This window comes from Tenrec ecaudatus, chromosome 4 (assembly GCF_050624435.1).
Source record: "Tenrec ecaudatus isolate mTenEca1 chromosome 4, mTenEca1.hap1, whole genome shotgun sequence".
NCBI lineage: Eukaryota > Metazoa > Chordata > Mammalia > Afrosoricida > Tenrecidae > Tenrec > Tenrec ecaudatus.
The window spans coordinates 190712469-190733604 of NC_134533.1; the positions used below are offsets into that span (position 1 = coordinate 190712469).

Sequence of the window (21136 nt, forward strand, 5' to 3'; positions counted from 1 at the left end):
TTAATTTTCACAAAAAAATGTCTTTATGATGCGAGCATGCCAGTTAACCAACATTCCATAAATAATACTCTGGAACTCCATGGAAACTATCTAGAACACAAAGTTTCCGTAGCTCAAGAGGCCTTGGCAGCAGTATGATGGGGGGAGAACAGTTGTCTTGTTTGCAAGACCCTTCCACTCAGGCCTCTTGTACTGCAGATAATTCATAAAACTGGTGGATTATTATTCCCTAAGAGGGAGTCTGGCTCTTGTCATCACTTTATCATGCAGCCATCTTTATGAATCTCCTTAAACTAAGCAGGTGAAATATGATCTCTCAATTTTCTCTCTCCGTCAGTTACTGGAGACCTAAAGGAAACAATGAAAGGGCAACTTTTCCTTTTCCTCAAGGAATGTGAATGAGAGGAGGGACCCAAAAATCCTTGGATAAAAGGTGACCCAAGGATCTTCACTTCTTGTTTGTTGGCTGTGGTCAAGGGAGCCCCTGACTCCTGGAAGAAGATGCGTGCCTGGCCTAATTAGATGGTATGATCTACAAAAAGGGTTTCCTGTGTTGGCTTTGGGAAGTGCATTGCCAGGGCTTTCTTCCCAGTCTATTTTAGCCTAGTAGCTTTGCTGAAATCTATTCTGTAACATGATGACATGTAAGTCTCCAGTGACAGACTAGTGGGGACAGGTGGTACAGGAGGAGCACTGCACGGGAATTAAAACAGGGTCTTTCACGTGGAAAGTGAGAATATATCACTACACCACCTCTGCCGTGGCATAGAATATGCCCCTCTGGTAAATGATGTCCCCGTAACTTATAATAGCTGTCAGGTTGGACGGATACCAATATAGAGTGAGAATGAATATGCATATACATTTCTTGATCTGCATCTCTCTTTGCTTTACTACCTTACATTGCCCAAATCCTCAATGCCCAGCCTTTGGAATTTGATGCAAAAAGAATGTTAGATCATGGACTCCGGAAAAATTTAGCTTCTTTAGAAGGAATTACCTAAGTATTTATCTCACACTTCCCTAGGTTAACAACTTAGGTCCCGGTGTTCTCCCATGACATCCATCAGACAACTCTACTCACTACTGAACCGTGTGTCCCATGACATTGAGACTTTTGTCTCTAGTTCTCTCGCTGCCAAAGAAACGCAAGTGGTCAGGCGAAGGAAGACCTGGAGAATAGTTCTCTAGACCTTCTCACGTCCTGTGGGCCACAGTCCGGCTAAATGGACATGCACGGAAGCCCACGACACACACTGGGGAAAGACTACTTAGCACAGGTTTGGAGAAAAGACAAGGAGGGTAAGATTGCAAATCTTTCCCTCCATCAGCATTTCTTCCTAAAATATGATCTAGCGGTATGTCTTGGTTTCCACTGCCTTCTGATCTTTGAATACTTCTCAGTGTCATGGGGACACAAGAGTTCAGTAGTGAGTAGGGTTGTCTGATGGATATTATGGGAGAACACCAGCACCTGATTTGTTCACACTGTCTATTATTTGACCGGACAAAAATATAAACTGAACAGGTCTAAAAATTAACATTTTTTCCTAACTACCAAATGAAAACTTAGGAGAAAGATAAAATTCATTAAAGACTAATTAATATGCTCATGTGTATGGTGAGTTACACATTGGGCGGCTGATGGAGAGCCAATGGCGAACCATACGGAGCGTCTAGGACGGAACAGAACCACCCTTGTTGACTTCCCAGACGGTCACCTTTCAGAGGAGTGGAAAGCCTCCTCGCTCTCCTTCAGAGTGGTTTCAAACTGCTGACCTAAAGGTTAGCAGTCCAACTTGTAATAACTATGCCAGCAAGCAAGTTAAATTTACAACCCATGTTTATCCTTTAGAGGATCAGGGTGCAAAGCATAGGTCAACATTAAGGATTTGGCACTTATGAAACATTGTGTGGTGGAAATTAGCTCCCTGTCATATCACATTTGAAATCCTTCTCCAGCTTCACCTCTAAGAATAAACTTAGCATTTATAGAACACTTATCTGTAGTCCAATCCCACCTTCTCTCCTCAATTATCACCATCTGCTAAGAAAATTCAGGGCAATGGGTTAGACACGAGAGCAACCAAAGAAACTCGATTGTGTTTTCAGTTCTATGAAACACATCAGAAAGGAGCTCCTAGTCAGTCCAGTCATTTCATGAACCTGGAAAACTTCAGTTTCCAAAAACCTTCCTAAATGTTAAACATTTAGATAAATATCACACATAGAGAAAGGAATATAATTTAGTTCAGGAGTCCTAGTATCAATTTCTGCTAAAAAAAAAACTCTGCCTGGTGAGGTTTGGTAATCCATGCTATCTTTTTGCATTTCTCCTGGTGTATAATAACAATTATGGTTTTCTTTCTTTTCCTTTTTCTTTGCATGTATTTAAATATTTTAATCTGCTAACTATTGTGGGAGTGATTGACATAAAGAATAGAAGATAGAGTTCTGCTTATTTTTCAAGCAAAAATTTGTACCCTTGGCTGCCCCAACATGAACTACTTCCTATTGCACACTGACTGAACAGTCTAAAACACGCAGCACAGAAAACATGTCATATTTTCTATATAAACGTTATCCCTGAATGGGAGAATAAAGGGTCAATTTGACATGGAAAGGAATGATGTGCATTCCGTAATAATCACAAACAGTATTGATAATACAATACTGGCAGCTTCCTTCAACTAGAAAAACTACTAGAAAGAGAGTTCAGCTATTGATCTACAACATCTGAGAATTAGAGTTGCTAGATTCCATTATGAGCACATCCTAAGTAGTAAAGTCACACTGGGGTAAGCATGATCTCATGTTGCATAAAAGGTTAGCGGCAAATGCTGGCTGACCAAGTGTCTAGGGGCGGGGTTGCTGCTATCTGCCGCAGTCAAGTTGACTTCACCTCAGGATGACTTTATATAAACATGGCCTGGTTCTGTGCCATTCTCAGAATGGCCTGTGCAGTCAAGTCCATCAAAGCAGCTGCTGGGCCAATCTAGCTCACCAAAGGGCACCCTCACCCCAACTGACCAGCTAGATTGCCAAACAGCATGGCCTCCTCCGGCAGCTGATTCCTCCTGGTAAATCATCCACAGAAAGCGAGTTAAGCAATGTTATGTTGTGATCCATATGATTTTCTTTCTTTCTTCTTTTTTTTGACATGTCAGGTTTTTAATTTCCTCATTATTACATAAGATATTACAAGATCTCCTACTGAGGTACAGAGCAAAAATTTCAGTATTTTCTTACAAGATTTATGCACAGAAACTATACATTTATGTGTAAATTTAATTGCTCTGAAATTATCTTACATGGCCAACATTTTAGCACATGAATCAGTATGTAAAGTAAAATGAAGTTATGCTGATTAGCTTGAACTTTAGTGGTAGGAAAGGGAAGAAAAGGAAATATAAATAAAATATTTGGATATATGCATTCATTAAAATATTTTTTAATCTTTTCATTAGGGTTCATACAACTCTTGTCACAATCCATACATCCACCAATTGTGTCATACACATTTATACATTTGTTGCCATCATCATTCTCAAAACATTTGCTTTCTACTTAAGCCCTTGATACCAGCTCTTTATTTTTCCCTTCCCTCCTCCCTGCCCCCTCTCTCATGAACTCTTGATAATTTATAAATTATTATTTTGTCATATCTCACACTGTCTGACGACTCCCTTCACCCACTTTGCTGTTGTCTGTCCCCCAAGGAGGAGATTATATGTAGATCCTTGTAATTGGTTTCCCCTTTCCAGCCCACCTTCCCTCCAGCCTCCCGGTATCTCCACAATCACCACCAGTCATGAAGGAATCATCCACCCTGGTTTCCCTGTGTTTCCAGTTGCTATCTGTACCAGTGAACATCCTCTGGTCTACCCAGATTAGTAAGGTAGGATTGGGATCATGATAGTGGGGGGAGGGGGGGGAAGCACTTAAGAACTAGAGGAAAGTTGATCCATACAATTTTCATTGACTCAAATTTGGGACTAGGTCATTGGACCTTTCTTCCTAGTCTGACTTAGTCTACAGCTTCACTGAAACCTGCCCACTGAAACATGTGTAACCCGTGTAGTGTTTGAAGTGCCAGGGCCATAGCTTCTAGCCCTATGACAACATGAAAGCAACTTGAGTACAACAGAGTAGGAGCTGGGTGATATCTAGGCTCAAATGGTGTCATCATTCACATAATTTCCAGGGTATAGTATTCATATGAATAACATGTTTATTTCTTCTTGGTGGCAAGATTTTAGTTTGTTTTTAAGTTGGAAACGTTACTTTATGAAGCCTTAAGCAGCACTGAATATAATTAACCTGTGGTCCAGAGTTAGACACAATTTCATAATAGTTCAATTCCAAAATAAATGTTATAGATGAGACCCTGAAATGTCCTAACACTTGATTTTAAGACACGGCTAATTTTCTAAAACAGATGAGTTATTATTTACAGATGGAGTATTTAGGCAAAATCTTGTATCAAGTATATTTAATGTGTATATATGTATAGATAGATAGATGAGAAAGAGAAAGAACCAATATTATATGAACTAGGAAACATATCTCTCAATAGCAGTACTAGAATGCAGAGTCGGAGACTGGATTATAAATGCTTGGGGCTTGGAGAAAGATCTTGTTTTCAAAGCCTGAGTTTCTTCTCAGGACTGAAGTCAATATCCACACGGCCACAGAAGAGAAAATCAGAAAGGTTTTCTTGCTTTAATGGTTCATCTGCTCCAGCAATTCCAGGATCCTGAGATAGGAGCCATGGCAATAAGAAGGGAGGGAACAGATTCTCCCAAACTAAGATTGATTGTGGCTTCCTTAGGCCCATTCCCTGGTCATCAGGGTAAACGGTGTTTGCTGATAGGTGCTTGGCAGCAGCCAGGCACTGAAGTAATGGTTGGTCATGAACCCAACATTCTCCATCTTCATGAAATAACCTTGCCACCCCTGACTTCCTTCTCTGTCCTTTCCCTCGCTTCTGCTCTTTGTCTTTCTTCAGGTTTACGCTTTGCTTCAGTTGCTGAATCAATGTCTCTGATTTTTAAGTAGAGAATGTTAATTTTCCAAAGGCAGAGAGACTTTTCCAACTTCCTCCCTTTCTTCTTGATTCTAAGTGACTTCTTGGACTCTATAAGGACTGTATATTTTGTGCATATGACACCATTCCTTTCTCCTCCAATTGAACAAAGTGACTTCTTAGCATTTAGAGGAAAAATCTCAGCAGTAATTCTGTGCTTCTTCACACCATAGAGAGGTTTGGTATGGAAGATAATAGCTGCCTGTTTGAGAACAATTAATATTGCATGCTCCACAGAGCTCCACCCAGGCCACTGTTAGGATAGACCTTCCATTACCGCTAGGGAAAGAGAATGTCATGTTCATCAGAGTCTAGAAAAGAGATGCTGCCTTGACCTATGTTGTGTACCCCAATTGACATCCCAAGGAATTCCAGACATGCACATGGAATTGTATTTTTCTTGTTCAGACACTCAGCATAAAAGAACCTGAAATACGTGGATGTTGTAAAACCTGTTCAGCCACAAAGTTTGCACTGTTTTTGGAAACCCAGGGGACTGGTCCTTCTGAAACCAGCTTTGCCTTCTTTGCAGTTTCACTTGGGAAGGTCCCATGGCACTGATAGGTCTCAGCCTGCATGGAAGGCTGAGAGGTACCACTTTACAACCCGCAACATTTGATCCTTGGGGTCTTTCTGGTCACTAAAGCTGATGAACAGGTCCGGATGTGCCAAAAAGTCTGCATACATTTCTAAAAGAGCTCTACTTTCCAGAATAAATTTTGGAAGCAGTGCCTTTCTAAGATCCTTTCTAAGCCAAACGTGGGACAAGGTATGCAGGATAACTCTCTTGTGCTCCTCCTCTGAGCATGCTGCCCCTTCATCGTCTATCACCATGGCAGTCGAAAAGGGCAGCATCCATTGTTCCACTGGACAAGGAAGCATTAAGTGATTCCCTGGTGTCTGGGCACTTTCACACCGTTTCCCGAGCTGCTACGTGTCAAGATTTAGGCAGATCCAGAGGAATATATTAAACACTTTAGGGAGGAGTCACTTTGATGGAATGCATCAGCATCATCGATTGCATCCTCACTGCTTGAGTAAGAGAGCTCTGGGACTGTGTTTGGAGACAAGTTGATGTGGCTTGGAGAAGTGAGACCGAGACTAGGTGGTGACTGTCCGCTGCCTATCCTATTTGGTGGTGGAGTCTGATGGTGTCCCAGAAGAGCTAATACGGGTCACCTGGTGGGGAGAATGGACACTGCTCTGACTTAAATGCTGGAGCAGGTCCTGAAGATAAGACCGTCTGGAAAGGTTTCCTGCTGATCACAGGTTCCCAGGGACTATTGCATCTACAGGATCATTAGTACTTGGAGCAATCTTCAGTAATGCAATGCAGTGTTTGATTGATTCTACGATGCCATTTGCTGTCTCTTTGAGACTTTCACTGGTCTCTCTGAGCCTCCTCACCACAGTTTCTGGTCTTTGTGACTGCCACCAGCTCAGGCAGAGATGTTAGATGCGGTCTTTCAAGTGCTCCCAGTATTTCTCTCATTGTCCTAGATAGTTCTTGTACACTGAAAAATGGCTCTGTTGAAGGTGTGGTTTGGAAACTCATTTTCCCAAGGAAATTGAAGGATGATGTTTTAAATCACACACGCCGGTAGTCTTAAAGACGCCTGCAGGGAAACAAAGTGGGTGGCTGGGTTCACACCCTCTCCTATGGTTAGGATTCAATCCCAACTTATCAGCCACAGAGCCCTCCCTCCAAACTGGGATCATAGCCACAGCCATCTTCCTGACGTCCCGTCAATCCGACTCATAGCAACCCTTGATGACAGGGTAGCGCTTCCCTTGTGAGTATCCAAGACTGAAACTATAGGTGGGAGTAGAAAGCCCTGAGTTTCTCCTGAGAAGCAGCTGGTGATTACAAACTGCGGACCCTGCAGTTAGCAGTCCACCGAGTAACCACTATATCACCAGGGCTCCAGATAGCCACTGCTATAGAATTCAGAATTATTATAGATGCTAGAAGGCCTTCGGGCTAGAAGGGGCATAAAAACTGACTGCATCTCAATGATGAATTAAGACTGACCTGATGACACCTAACCACAACAATTCCCTTTAAGGTCCTACAATATAACAACAACAGTTTATTGGAAATAGAAATGTTTGCCATCCTGAAGTACTGTCCATTTATGCATGTTCACTCTCTAGAGAAAGCACAAAGTCATAAACAATAAAATTTTGATGTAAGCATTTTGTCAGTTTTGAGAACTTGCCTAAAAATTCTTTAACTCTGAAAATAGATTAGATAGATATAGACAGATGATCGATAGATAATAGATAGATAGATAGAATCAATAAATAATGTACTCAGATTAAGAGTCCCCTCATTTCAATGCAGAAAATACTAATTTAACCCTAATATAATAACTTGCTTCATCTATACATGTCTTATCATTACTCAAAAGCTGTGTGTTCTTGAGGAAAGGGTCACAATCTTACAGTGTTTGGGACAGAAAAACTTAATATATATTTAATATTAAGCGATTGACAGAATGAGTGAATGAATGCATGAGTCAATGACTCTTTAGGGAGTTATACCAGGCAAGGAAAGAAAGAAAGATCAATACAGATTTTGTTCCTGAGTGAATGCTCATGGAGTAAACTTATATTCAGAAAATTGGAATCTTTAGATAAAACAGTCACTCAATCACAAAATACTAATAAATCCATATAAGCCTTGCTAAAGCAATGGGTCAGAACAATCTAACATAAAATATGTTCTCTATTAGTTTATAATACAAATTCCATAACAATTTTAGGAAGTTTCTTGACTCGTTCAAGATATCAAGAGACAGCAAAGGCCAAAGTTATGCTTCTTTCAGACTCATTATAATTACAAGTCAGCAATTAAAGTTTGCTCTCTCTATAGGAAATGTTAAATGTTCTGAATCTGATTTAGAAAACCTTACCATCTGATTATAACTAGCAACAAAGTGCTGCAGGGGATCCTAAAGCAGTCATAGCCAATGTATAACCAAATTCAATATAGCTTAAAATCTAATCTTCAGCATTTGCTCTAAATAGGAATACGGTAGCATCATTTGAGACCAACATCTAAGGGGCCATCCAAATGCAAGCAGCCCAATAAAGAATAGCTGTCCTCCTGCCACATGATGTTTCATCCTCACAATCACCTTGGAGACATTTACCTTCAATATAAAAATGTCCAAGGGATATTGGCTGTTTTTCTCTCAGATACTAAATCCCTTAAAATGCAGACTAAATGTTTCCCAGAATAGAAAACTATATTCTCTTTTCCTCCTGTCCTACAAGTAATGTTCATATAAAATATGTTGTACTTTGAATTTTTAGTTTAATTGATGTCTAGTGTAGTGAGAACATGTTTTTATAAAATGAGAGACTTGTGAATGAAAATCTCTGTAAATTCCCTTTCAGCTCTGAAGTGATTTCTCCATAATCACTCAGAAATCCCACTGAAATGCCATCCCAAGGAAAATCAATATAAACTTACTTAAATTTTTGCCCTCTTCATTTTTGTCAGCCTTTTTATAAAGTAAGTTATTAGGGATTTACAAAGAAATGTTTAAAATCAACATTCCCAAGGACAGATAATATTCATACTAATTTATAATAGAAGGTGTTTTTGGAGTCATCCCCCCATATATCAGAAACTTAGAACACAGGGGAAATGTTGTGTGTCCCAAAGCCATACTACTTTCAGATGCCATGCTATTATCCCAACAATTAGTCAATTCAATCTTCATTAACTAGGCACCATGATGGTATTCCTAAAGGCAACCAGGATCTTGATATTGTGTGTGCATCAGATTAAGCCTGACAATGTTTCCTGTTGTTAGCTTGCTTCAAGTCAGAGCGACCCCATGCATAACAAAACCATACGTTGCCCAGCCCTGTACCAGGCCCATAATAGCTGCTATGGTTGAATCTACTCTTGCAGCCACTGGGCCAATCCATCTCAGTGAGGAGCGTCTTCTGTCTTACTAACCATCTACCAAGTATGATATCCATCTCAGGGGACTGGTCTCTCTTAATTACATGCCCAAAGTGGTGAAACAATATCTCAATTATCCTCACTTCTAAGGAGGAATCTGATTGCACTTCTTCCAAGACAGTTTCATTCATTCCTCTGGAAGGCCATGGCAAAGTCAATATTATTGGATCAAACCATCATCCCAAAGCATCAATTACGCTCAAGTATTCATTGTCCAGCTCTCCCACGTATATGAGGCAATATCAAATATCATGACCGAGTTCAGATACACCTCACGGTGACATGTTTGCTTTTTGACATGTCACAGACGTCTTTTACGGCACTGTTGCTCAATTCAATATGCCATTTCATTTTTTTCTATGTAAAAGTTTCATTTATGCATATAAAATGCATAACATTGATACATTTTTTTTAGTTTTGCCTTTAGGGAAAAAATGAGGAATATTCATAAAATTCTCACTCTCTCTTATAAAAAATGCAACTGAAACCAGAAGTCTCTTACTCTTATATAGAGTCATCAACTCTGAATACAACGTGAGTGACACCTAGGAATTAAAATGTAACTAGTTTAGTGCCACGGGGGCACGTGTACCCTGTCCAATAGCGTGGCTATGAATGATAGGAGTGAGTGCGTTGAGTACGTAGTGAGCAAGTGAAGTTCTGAATTTCATATTTAATTGTTTGTGATTTAAATTTTTCCCCCAATTATGTGGCCTCTTTTGCTTTTGAATTTCCAATATACTAGGATTTTCAATGAAGGCACACATTCAAAGACAACATGGCTGTAACATAATAAAAAGCATTAATTTTAAATTAACAGTTGACATCTTAATAAAAGCATGATACTTAACAACAAAAACAATCATAGCCTTTGCTATCACCACTACTCAATGTTTTTCTGTAAACATAAGCCAATGTAGTAAAGAACAAAAGGATTTAAAAAGAGGCATAATTATCATTGTTTCATTTGGGGCATGATTAATTACCTTGAAAATCCTGGAGAGGCTGTACAAGCACTTTTAAAAGTATAAAGAACTAATAAGGTATTTTAATAAAATGAGCAATGTAATGCAATGCCCAAGTCCTATGCAAGTTTTAATAGTTCACTGAGCAATGAACAGGAAAAAAATGAATATATGCTCAAAATACCATGTTCCTGGTGAATAACTTTCTGTAAAAGTGTTCACTGCAGCACTATCCATCATCATAATAAAATGGAAACCAACTAAATATTGGGCAATAGGGAATAGGTAAACTAATGTACGGTAGAGCCGTATAATTCAATATGGGCAACTATAAAAATATATACAGCAAATATATTTCACGACTTGAAAAATGATCAAGGTATATGGTAATAATTTTTTTAAGCAAATCACAAAACAACTCTTTTCCCAGAAGAACCAAAAGTCGTGAGGGGGAACATGCGGACCTATGTTCTAAATGTTAACTCCTCTAGCAGTAGATGCTGGGTTTTCTTTGTTATGGTAATAAAGGCAGCTCCCTTCAGATGAAGGTCTGGATTACGTGGTCTACTACTAGCTTTGAAGCTGATGGTTCAACCCCACCCCACAGTGTCATAGCTTTGAAAACCCTAAGAGGGAGCTACTCCACATGCATGTGGCCACTATGAGTCAGATTGATGGGAGGACAACGAACTACAGCAAACGCCATTAAAACCACTCATATATAAAATTAGCTATGCGCGTCTATGGGGATTTTTTTGTACTCCTTTTGCAACTTTTCCCTAAATCTAAAACTATTTCAACAGCTAAAAGTTTATTTTGGAAGGATGTTAAAGGCAAATACCTATTTCTGGAAGGGCCATATTGTGAAGGAATTTGTCCTACAAATAATGCAGAGAACATACCAGCGTGCTGAGGCTTGAAGTATATACAGTCTGGGGTATCTTTTTAAGAAAAAATAATGTTAAATTATAGCATATAACCAGATACGGAATTGATAGTATTTAGTCAGAATAATAAAAACTACAGTTCAGAAATGTCAGGAAATTGTCCTCAAACATAATTACCTAGAAAAAGATCGCGTAATAATTTTATTTAACTACTTAATACAATACACAATACTTTTGTCTCGCAATTTTTGACTGCACGCTACATAAAACCTCATTATCTATAACAGCAGTTTAGAAATATAATTTCACTGAGAAAAAAAGAATGGCAATTGATCTTATCCCTGGCACAGCTGAGAGAAATCTTCTTATTATTATAGTTTAGAAATACCTCTTTACATTTCACCTGACATTATTAGTAATGTCATGTACCTCTAATCCAATTTACTTTATGTACAAAAGTGCAAGAATAGACTTACTTCAAGTTTATTGATCAATATTAAATTTAAATCCTTTTCGAATTCATGATACCTGTTAAAACCAATTTGAGTCAATACTCTTATTATAGTGACATACTTGCAGAGTTCATTTTAATTTGTCTTTTCTGGGGGGGGGGGAAGTTTCACTTTAACCGAGAATATGAATCTTCCATTTTCAATTTTCCATATCTGATCGTTAGACTAAATTTCCTCACACTATCTCCTGATTGTCTGTTTCATAAGTTGATTTTTCTTCCATCATACATAGATTGCTTGGCAGAGCAATCTAGCAAAAGTTCTTGCAAACTATGACCTTTGGTCCTGCCTATCTTTTACAATGACCAATGAGAGAGCACAGGGCGAATTAGGAGCACCTCATTAGTCAATTAGCAACCCTGCATCTCAGAGTAGAACTGGCCCTGTGGGTTTCCCAGACTAAATCTTTATAGGAGTAGAAAGCTTCATTTTTCTCATATGGAGAGAATTTAACTGTATATACAAGTGACTATGAACCACAAAAGCATATACCAATGAAAAGATAAACGAAGTGTATCTCTAATTCAACTATCCTTTCAACATACCCATCAGTAGACACATAGTGAAATATGACAGGAAGAGATTCAGGGTGTTAACTTACATTGATCCTAACTAATTATGAGCAAAATACCATACATTTGTGATTTCATGAATAGGTAGGTAGGTAGATAGATGATAGATAGATAGATAGATAGATAGATAGATAGATAGATAGATAGATAGATAGATAGATTCCCTACTGGTACTATATAATTGTGTGGAAATAAAATTTAATTTTCACCAGTTCCATGGAAAATTCAACTGCATGTGTACGATCTGCATTTTCAAAGTGTGGATGAAAATTTCCTTCCTAATTAAAAAAAATGTCCTGAGTTCTGGAGATTTGGTAGTTATATTTTCTCTAGTTGAAAGATGTATTTATGCGGTCGTCTGAATGAGGATCTCTTACTTAATATGAAGTGCACGCTGAAAAGTATCACATCGGGGTTGCAATTCACACATGTCATCAACTCCATTCTGACTCATCACGACACTCTGCACGACAGAAGAAACACCACCCCGCCCACTGCCGACTGCACAATTGTTATGCTTGAGCTGATAGTTGCCCTTACTGGGCCAATCTACCTTTTTTGGTTTAATTTTCTACTTTACCAAGTATGATGTCCTTTTCCTGGGACTAATCTCTCCTAATAATATGCCCAAAGTTGGTGAGACAAACCTCACCATCCGAGCTTCCAAGGAGCATTTTAGGTGTACTTTTTGCATGACAAATGTGTTTGTTCTTTTGGCCACCCATGGTGCTATTGGTACTATTTGACTATTCGCCAGCACCGTGATACAAATGCATCAATTCTTCAGTTTTCCTTATTCAATCTCCAACTTTTACATGAATATAGGGCTGTTAGTTTGGGTTGGGCACACCCTAGTCCTCAAAGTGATTTCGTTGTGTCACTTTAAAGTGAACTTGTAGAGCAGATTTGCCCAATGTGATTCGTTGTTTGATGCTTTGACTGGCATTTCCATGAACATAGATTGTGGATCCTAGCAGAGCAAAATCCTTGCCAACTTTAACCTTTTCTCCATTTATCATACTTGGTTATCTGGTGGCCCATTTGGGAGGGTTTCCGTGTTCTGTACTTTGAGGTGCAATCCATACTGAAGGTTGCAGTCCTGGATCTTCGTCGGCAAGTGCTTCAGGTCCTCCTTGCTTTCAGTAAGCATGTTCTAGTCATCTGTGTATCAAAAGTTATTAATAAGCCTTCCTCCAATCATGATGCTGCATTCTTCTTCATCAAATCCAAATTCTCTAATTGTTCAACATACAGATGAAATAAATATGGTGAGAGGATGCAAACCTCTCATACACCTTTGCTGATTTTAAACCCTGCAGTATTCCCATGTTCTGTTTGAATAGCTGCCTCTTGGTCCATTCACCATTTCAGCCTGAACACAATGAATTGTTCTCAAAATCCCATTCTTCTAAATTTTATCCATAGGTTTTATTGTTGCTTTATAATCCACATTGTCAAATGCCACTGACACTCTTTTCTTTAAGCGAAGATCCATCTTCTGCCAGCTATGTAGTCGCTCATCCCATGTCCCTGCTATGATGGATAGCCTATTTCTTCTTCAAAGTCGTTGCTCAGTCTGGAGGTTCCACTGAAACTTGTTCAGTTTGATTGGCAACTTGAAATACCAGTGACATAGCTTCTAGCATCACAGCAACACACAGGCCACCCCAGTGTGCAAACTAACAAGTGATGAAGTTCATACTTGAATGGGTTTGTTTCAAGCAAAACATACTAAGTGTCTCTAAAGCCACCTACTACACCATCATGGCTCCTGAAATGACCCATACATTTTATTTCACGATGTTTGGTTAATTCTAGCCTCTACGTGGCATTTAATTATAATGAAATCTATAGTTTACTTCCATTATTAGTCTATGGACTCCTTGTGGAGAAAGGCCACTATTTCATTCACTTTTATATTCCGTTCTTTATGCGCAGAAGCACTCAAAGTACAGACCTTTGTGGGAGAGAAGGACAAACACACAGTTAATATGTAGTAAGTAAGTTACGGCCTACAAACAAAAATTCCTGTAACACTCAACAAATATTTATTGAGCATCTACTTTGTGTCAGACACTGTTGGGGGAGCTAGGGACATTTAAATATGCAATTAATTAGGATGAAGTAACTGTGATGTGAGGTGAAAGTGCTATGGAAACATACAGAGCATGGGGCAGTGTTAAAAGGAAGGGAATCATCTTGCAGTTTTAAAGGAAGTTATCAGGATAGGCTGAATAGAAAACAAATGTTGAGAAAAGATTTAAAAGAGGCAATAGAAATAGACATGTCGATACCTGATGCAAGAGAAACACAGGCAGGACAGACAGCTAAATTTAAGGGCTTGCTATAGGAGCACACTTGATCTTTAGGAGCAACCCGGAAGCAAAGCGGGAATGATAAAAAGACAAGGGACAAGATGAAGGCTGGGTCGAGCGTCTTCGTCATTTCGAAGCTGAGCTTTAATTCCTGAGGTTATTGAGGAATTCTGCAGGACTTTATAAGGACAGCTCTTGTTCAGAAATGCACTGCAAGGAATAAAGTAAGGAAGAAGCAGAAATGATAGATGAGCAATAGAAGCTAAGCAATAGAGCATAGTTGTGATTACAATCGGACTGGTAAGAAACATAATATGAAGTAATTGGCTCTGGGTCTGGGTGTGGGAGGCCTGGTAGGGCGTGATCAAGGGTAATATAACCAAAAGGAATTACTGAAACCCAGGTGGGAACTGAGCATTATAGTGGGACAGGAGGAAAGTCAAAGGAAAAAGAGGAAAGAGCTGGGAGGCAAAGGGGATTTATAGAGGTCTAGATAAAGGCATGTACATATTCAAATATATTTATATATGCAGATGGTAAAATTGATCTATATGCCTATATTTATAGGTTTAGTGTTAAGGTGGCAGAAGGACATTCGGCCTCCACTCAAGTACTCCCTCAATGCAAGAATACTTTGTTCCATTAAACTGGCGTTCTATGATGCTCACCTTCCTGATACAACCGTGAAGACAAAGCAGTTGAATAAGCAAATGTGGTGAAGAAAGCTGATGGTGCCCAGTTATCATAATATACAGCATCTGGGGTCTTAAAGGCTTGAAGGTAAACAAATGGCCACCTAGCTCAGAAGCAACAAAGTCACATGGAAGAATCACACCAACCTGTGTGATCACAAGATGCTGAAGGGATCAGTTATCAGGCATCAAAGAACAAAACATCATATTATTGTGTGCTCACCTCCATAATACAAATGTGACAGGTTTCAGACATCATCAAAATAGAACATCTTATCATAGTGAATGAGGGGTGGGAGGAGTGAGGGGTGGAGACCCAAAGCCCATTTGTCGGCCACTGGACATCCCCTTACAGAAGGGTCTTGGGAGAAGACGAGCCAATCAGGGTGCAATGTAGCAACAATGAAAAATATAACTTTTCTCTAGTTCCTAAATGCTTCTTCCCTCCTCGCCCACCCCCCACCACTATCATGATCCCAATTCTACTTTGCAAGACTGACTAGACCAGAGGATGTACACTGGTACAGATAGGAACTGGAAACACAAGGAATCCAGGGTGGATGATCCCTTCAGGATCAGGGGTGTAAGTGGTGATACTGGGAGGGTAGAGGGAGATGGGGTTAGAAAGGGGAATGGGTTACAAGGATCTATACATGACCTCCTTCCTGGGGCACGGACAACAGAAAAGTAGGTGAAGGGAGACATCGGACAGGGCTAAATATGACAAAATAATAATTTATAAATTATCAAGGGTTCATGAGGGAGGGGGAGCAGGGAGGAAGGGGAGAAAATGAGGAGCTGATGCCAAGGGCTTAACTAGAGAGCAAATGTTTTGAGAATGACGAGGACAATGAATGTACAAATGTGCTTTACACAATTGATGCATGTATGGATTGTGATAAGAGTTGTATGAGCCCCTAATAAAATGATTTTTTTAAACAGAAACTAAAGAATTTTCTGAAAATTTGAAAGTGTACAGGGAAAAAAAGGAGGGTCATTTTTTTTTTCACTAACTAAGCAAAAAGATGGCATTGGCTATTGATGAGGACATTGTGGGAAGAGCAGAGTAATTTCTGTTTTTGATTTAGGGGTGGGACTTATACTTGGAAATGGAATTCAGCTGTATATCAAGATCACACAAGTGTCAAAGTGGAAATGTTAAAAAGGTTGTTAGAATACAGGATACAATCTAGGGCATAGATCTGGGATGAAAATGCAGAAGTGGGAGTTAAATATGGAATCTAAGTTATAGAAATTGATGAGTTCCAGAAAGAAGTAAAACTAAATGAGAAAGTAGAGGGAAAATCCATAGAACAAACACTGGGACACTCTAACAATTCATGTTTGAGACAATGGAGGGTCAATCAGCAATGGAGGCAGGAACAAATAATGATATAAAAAGATAGCCAAAAATGTAGGGTATACTGGAAGTTAAGTGAGCAAAACATCCCAAAGTAGAGTGCGTATTAAATATCTATTGGGATAGCAGGTACTATTGAAAGGCCATGGAAATTGGAACTGAAAATTCACTATTGGAATTTCCAACATAGAGATCAATTATTGTCTTGACGACACCCAATTTTGAGGGAGGAGTGAATCAAAAGTGGTTTAAGCTAGTGCAGAAATACCGACAATGGAGGTAATCAGTGCCATGGCTTGCATTGTTTCCTCCCGACAATATTTGTCCACTTGGTTGGGCCTCAACTCTCCGGGGGTTGGTGGTTATATCATGATGCAACGTGCCAGTTATGTAGCGATCTGCTGTGACATGATCTGATGAAAGGATTAAGACAGGAATGCAATAGCCCTGATCCTACGTCAGAGGACTTTCTCTGTGGTGTGACCTGCAAGACCTTCTAGCTCACAAAAGATAAAAGGAAAAAGATGAAAACAGAAAGGAGGGAGACCGACTACGGCCAAGAAAAAGACATACAGGAGTAGAGTGCATTCTTGGGACCGAGTTCTCTGCACTGTGAACCTCTTAGACACAGGACATTGATGTCAAGACCCTTGGAGCTCCCCAATGAATCCTGAGCCCACAGCCACTCAAAGGAGAAAGGTTCCATCCCCTGATCTGACAGAGAAATCAAGCCTTCCCTCGAGCTATATCTCTACATTTGTATTTCAGCCTCCAAAACTAGGATAGAATAAGTTTCTAAATGTTGCCATCATTCACCTGTGGTGTTTCTGTTCTTTCGTCCTAGATAACTAAGCTAATTGGTGTTGGCAATATGCTGAGGGATTTGTGCTACAAACGGGAAAGCGTGATGGGAAAATAGTGATAGGGGGCAGTGGATATAAAGAAAATATTTTAAAATGGGCAATATGTATAATATTAACTGTGTACAGGCACAACTGGAGCAGTGATGTGAACAGGGGGAGAATTGAAGAAGAGATGTCTCTGAGAGATAAAGAAGAGACAGAAACTATGATCAACTGACTGATAAAAACGTGGTTGCCAGGCAGTATCAAAGACACCCATGAGACTCGTGTTCTTGAAACCTATCAACATGATATCTTTTTCTCGATCCATGTTCTGCGATTTGGGTCCAGGTGTGGAATATGGAGAACATTGGATGTCATTAGCATTTTTAATTTCCGAAGTGAATCTCACAGTGCGGAACAAGACCAAAGATGCTACATGCAATGCCATTGAGTGGATGACTACTGGTGGTGACTCTGTCTGACAGTCCTTCCCCATACACTGTCATCTCTGTGGGCATAGACTTCTGCATCCTTTTCCTCAGAGCCACCAGTCTTTCAGTTGGCAGCCAATCACTTATACATTGTGCCACCAAAGCTCCTTGCAAGGAGGTTCTCACTGCCACCAAGTCAATGCTGACTCCTAGTGAGCCTGCAGAATGGGGTAGAATTACTCCTGTGAGTTTCTGAGACTGTACTTCTTTAAGGGAGTAGAAAGTCTTGTCTTTCTCCCTTGGAGCAGTTGGTAGTTTCAAACTGTTGACCTTGAGAATCACCGCCCAAAGTGTAACTATTGAGCCACAGGGGCTCCTTAGGTATGTTAAACAGGGATTGAACAAAATTTTGGGCCATGAAATTAACACCTTACAAATAGATAGTGAAGACTTCAAAGAAATGAGGTATGATGAAAAATAGAGTGAATTCGTGATCCTAATACGATTGCAGGATTTTTCAGAATCAGGATATTATGAATGTGCTCCAGAAAGAGAAAGTAGTGATCCAGGAATTTGATGCTCGAAACTGAGATTGAACTTCATTAATGTAAAATTCTAGTGATAGGAGCAGGCAGCTGAAATTAGAGGGAACAAGGAACTTAAGAGGCTTAGGATGCAAAATCTTGGAAGAGTTATCAATAAACACATTAAATCAACAACAGGAATAATGTTTCAAAGAGTGACGATGAGCCAGAACTTGGAGAAATAAAGAAGAGGGATCTTAGGAATTGAACAATGAGAGGAAAGCAGGTGATTGCTATCACAATTATATGATATTCACAGCTGGATATTTTCATGGGAGCAGGAGAGTGCAGACATAGCAAGAGACAACAAAGATCCTCAGCAATGCCAAGCCCACTGATAAAAGCACTGATGGTGGAGGAGGGTGAGCAACAGCCGTCACCCGAGTGATCAAATGAGTCACTAGGCTCAAGATAGGAACATACTTAGGTTGCTGACATAAACAGCAGCAAAAATAAAGTAAACCTTGGTGGGTTCCAACTGGTTAGGGGTGATGATTGCTGTCGCATTGGTTCCAACTGAGAGCACCCCAAAGCAAAGCCCAGCAAAATGAAGTGCTCCCCTGCTCTAGACCACCTTCACGCAGCTGCAAAGTTAATTGTAGGAGATGGCAAATTACAATACCAAATGGAACAATAACAGCCATTTCTATGGGAATTAGAGGAAAGCAGGATAGAAATTGCTCGTTTTTCCTTTAAGGCGCCCAGGGAACAAAACTCTGAAATGATTGTCATTGCAATGCTGTCTAACCATCCTAACAAGCCTAGGGAGTGCCAACTTGTAGGACTCATTGCTAGGTATGACATCAGCGATGATAGTAACATTAATTTTGATATCAATATCAAATTAGCCACTCCACGTCTAGCTACAACAAGTCCGGGCCAGGCTAATGATAACAAACAAATGAACATTTCACCATTCATTGATGGTTCTAATAATGATCAATTTAATGAAAATATGGTGAGAAGGAATACGGACATATCCTAAAGAATAGTCCAATTACCACAACAATGAAAAGGGAAACATAGAATTTCTAAACATTTTGAATAAAAATTAAACTACTTTGAATCCATACATGAGACAGAATGTGAGCTTATCGATGATGCTTGTCCCCAGGAGGGTATAATGACTAATATTTTTAAATTCTATCGTGTTAACTAATAATACAGTTTAGTACAAAATAATTGGGTCGCCCTCAACTTCTCCGTCCTACTGCTGTGGCTTGTATGTTGCTGATGCTGAAAGCTACACCACATGTATTTCAATTACCAGCAAGGTCGTTCACAGTAGATGGGTCTCAGTGTAGCTCCAGACTAAGACAAACTAGAAGGAAAGAGCAAGAGCTTGACGTCTACAGTTTAGCCAATGAAACCTTATGAATCACAACAGAACACCGTCTGCCTGCTTGTTTTGATGCCATCTTAACTAGGATGAGTTGTGCAGAAAATGACTGGGGAAAGTGGGCCATCGCTGACCTCCTCTGTCTTCCCCATTCCCATTACGCAGAGGTCAGGCCTGCCTCCATTCTCCCTCTTTCTTTGCCTATTCTGACACCAACTGTTTCTTCCATGGCATGCTACTTCTATCCTGGGATCAACAATCCATTGCAATGGAATCACAGACCTCACAGACAATACTCACAATTAGGGGGATTTATTAAGGGAGCTAACAGGTATCCACAATCCAGGATTGGGAAACAGTAAGGATGAAAGTATTGGTCCACAGCAATAGCTCTCCTCAGCCAGTAGCCAAGTCTCCCTCCAGTCCTCTGCCCCTCAGCCAGATGGTCCGGTGGCCTCTGCCTCCATAAGCCAAAAAGCCAGCCTGTTGCTCGACCACACGGTCTCAGGCTCAGCATGACTCCTCTCTTCTGTCTCGTCGTCTCCTTGCCTCAGCCTCTGGTGCCTCTGGTTCCAGCCTCAACCACTTCAAACAGAGATCTCATATATGCTCTGCTGCGGATGGTCCCCTCTTTCAAAGATGGCTCATCCTTATAGCCAGTAGAGGGATGACAAAAACTTGCCAGGCCCCTCTATCAGTCATACATAACACTGATTTGCAAAGCTCCACTCAATAGTTTAGTGGGAGTTAAAAAGACGGGATGGAAGAGGAATATTAAAAATTTCCACAACTTGCTAGGGGAGGACATCATGCTGGTGAAGTAGATGGATGGTAAGAGCGGTCCTTGTGGAGATGGGCTTTCTACAGGATAGACCAAAACATGCCAGCAAACCTGAGGACGACATAGCGCTGTCTGTACTGTATTCTTTAGCACTTAATGTCACAATAAGTCAATAACTTGATGGTATCTCTCTATGCATCATCTATCCATCTACCAGTGTTTGAGTCAATAAAAAAAAAATAAAGTATCATAGTCTTGGAAGAACTGGCAAGCTGAGCGCCTCACCTGCTTCAAATGGAAAAGAAAAAAAAGAGGATGAGTGCCAAGAAATGTTTGAATCCTAATTAATAGTGGAAACTTAATAGAAGGATGGAGTTCTGACATATTTGGCATCTGGGGGTCAAAGTATGTTCATAAGATGTCCAAAGGGGAGTGTCTAAATCTATACCCATTGTAAGCTGTACACATTAAAAGGATACATTCTTGAATGATAAGAGTATTTGATTTGGGAGGCAATGTCTAATCCACCGAACCCCTGTCTCTTATTAATTTTAAGTTTCTGTTCCCTGTGGTGCTACTTTCTTTTAGAAGAATTCATGACAGAGCAGTCGCAAGGAGTTGGAGATTAAAGTTGCCTCAAACTTCCAAGATGCTCTGATGGCCCATCTGCACCCAACCACCCCCACTCCCCACTATATTCCTTCACATCCCCGGATTCTGTGATTCACTTCAACCTCCCAGGGAAACTAATGAACTTTGAGGGAATGTGTCACACGTGGGAGATGCTA

General features: G+C 40.0%; 1 pseudogene; it reads right to left on the reverse strand.

Moving 5' to 3' along the window:
• Positions 1-4642: 4642 nt before the first annotated feature.
• Positions 4643-6578, reverse strand: LOC142446139 (oxysterol-binding protein-related protein 9 pseudogene; annotated as a pseudogene).
• Between the last annotated feature and the right edge of the window lie 14558 nt (positions 6579-21136).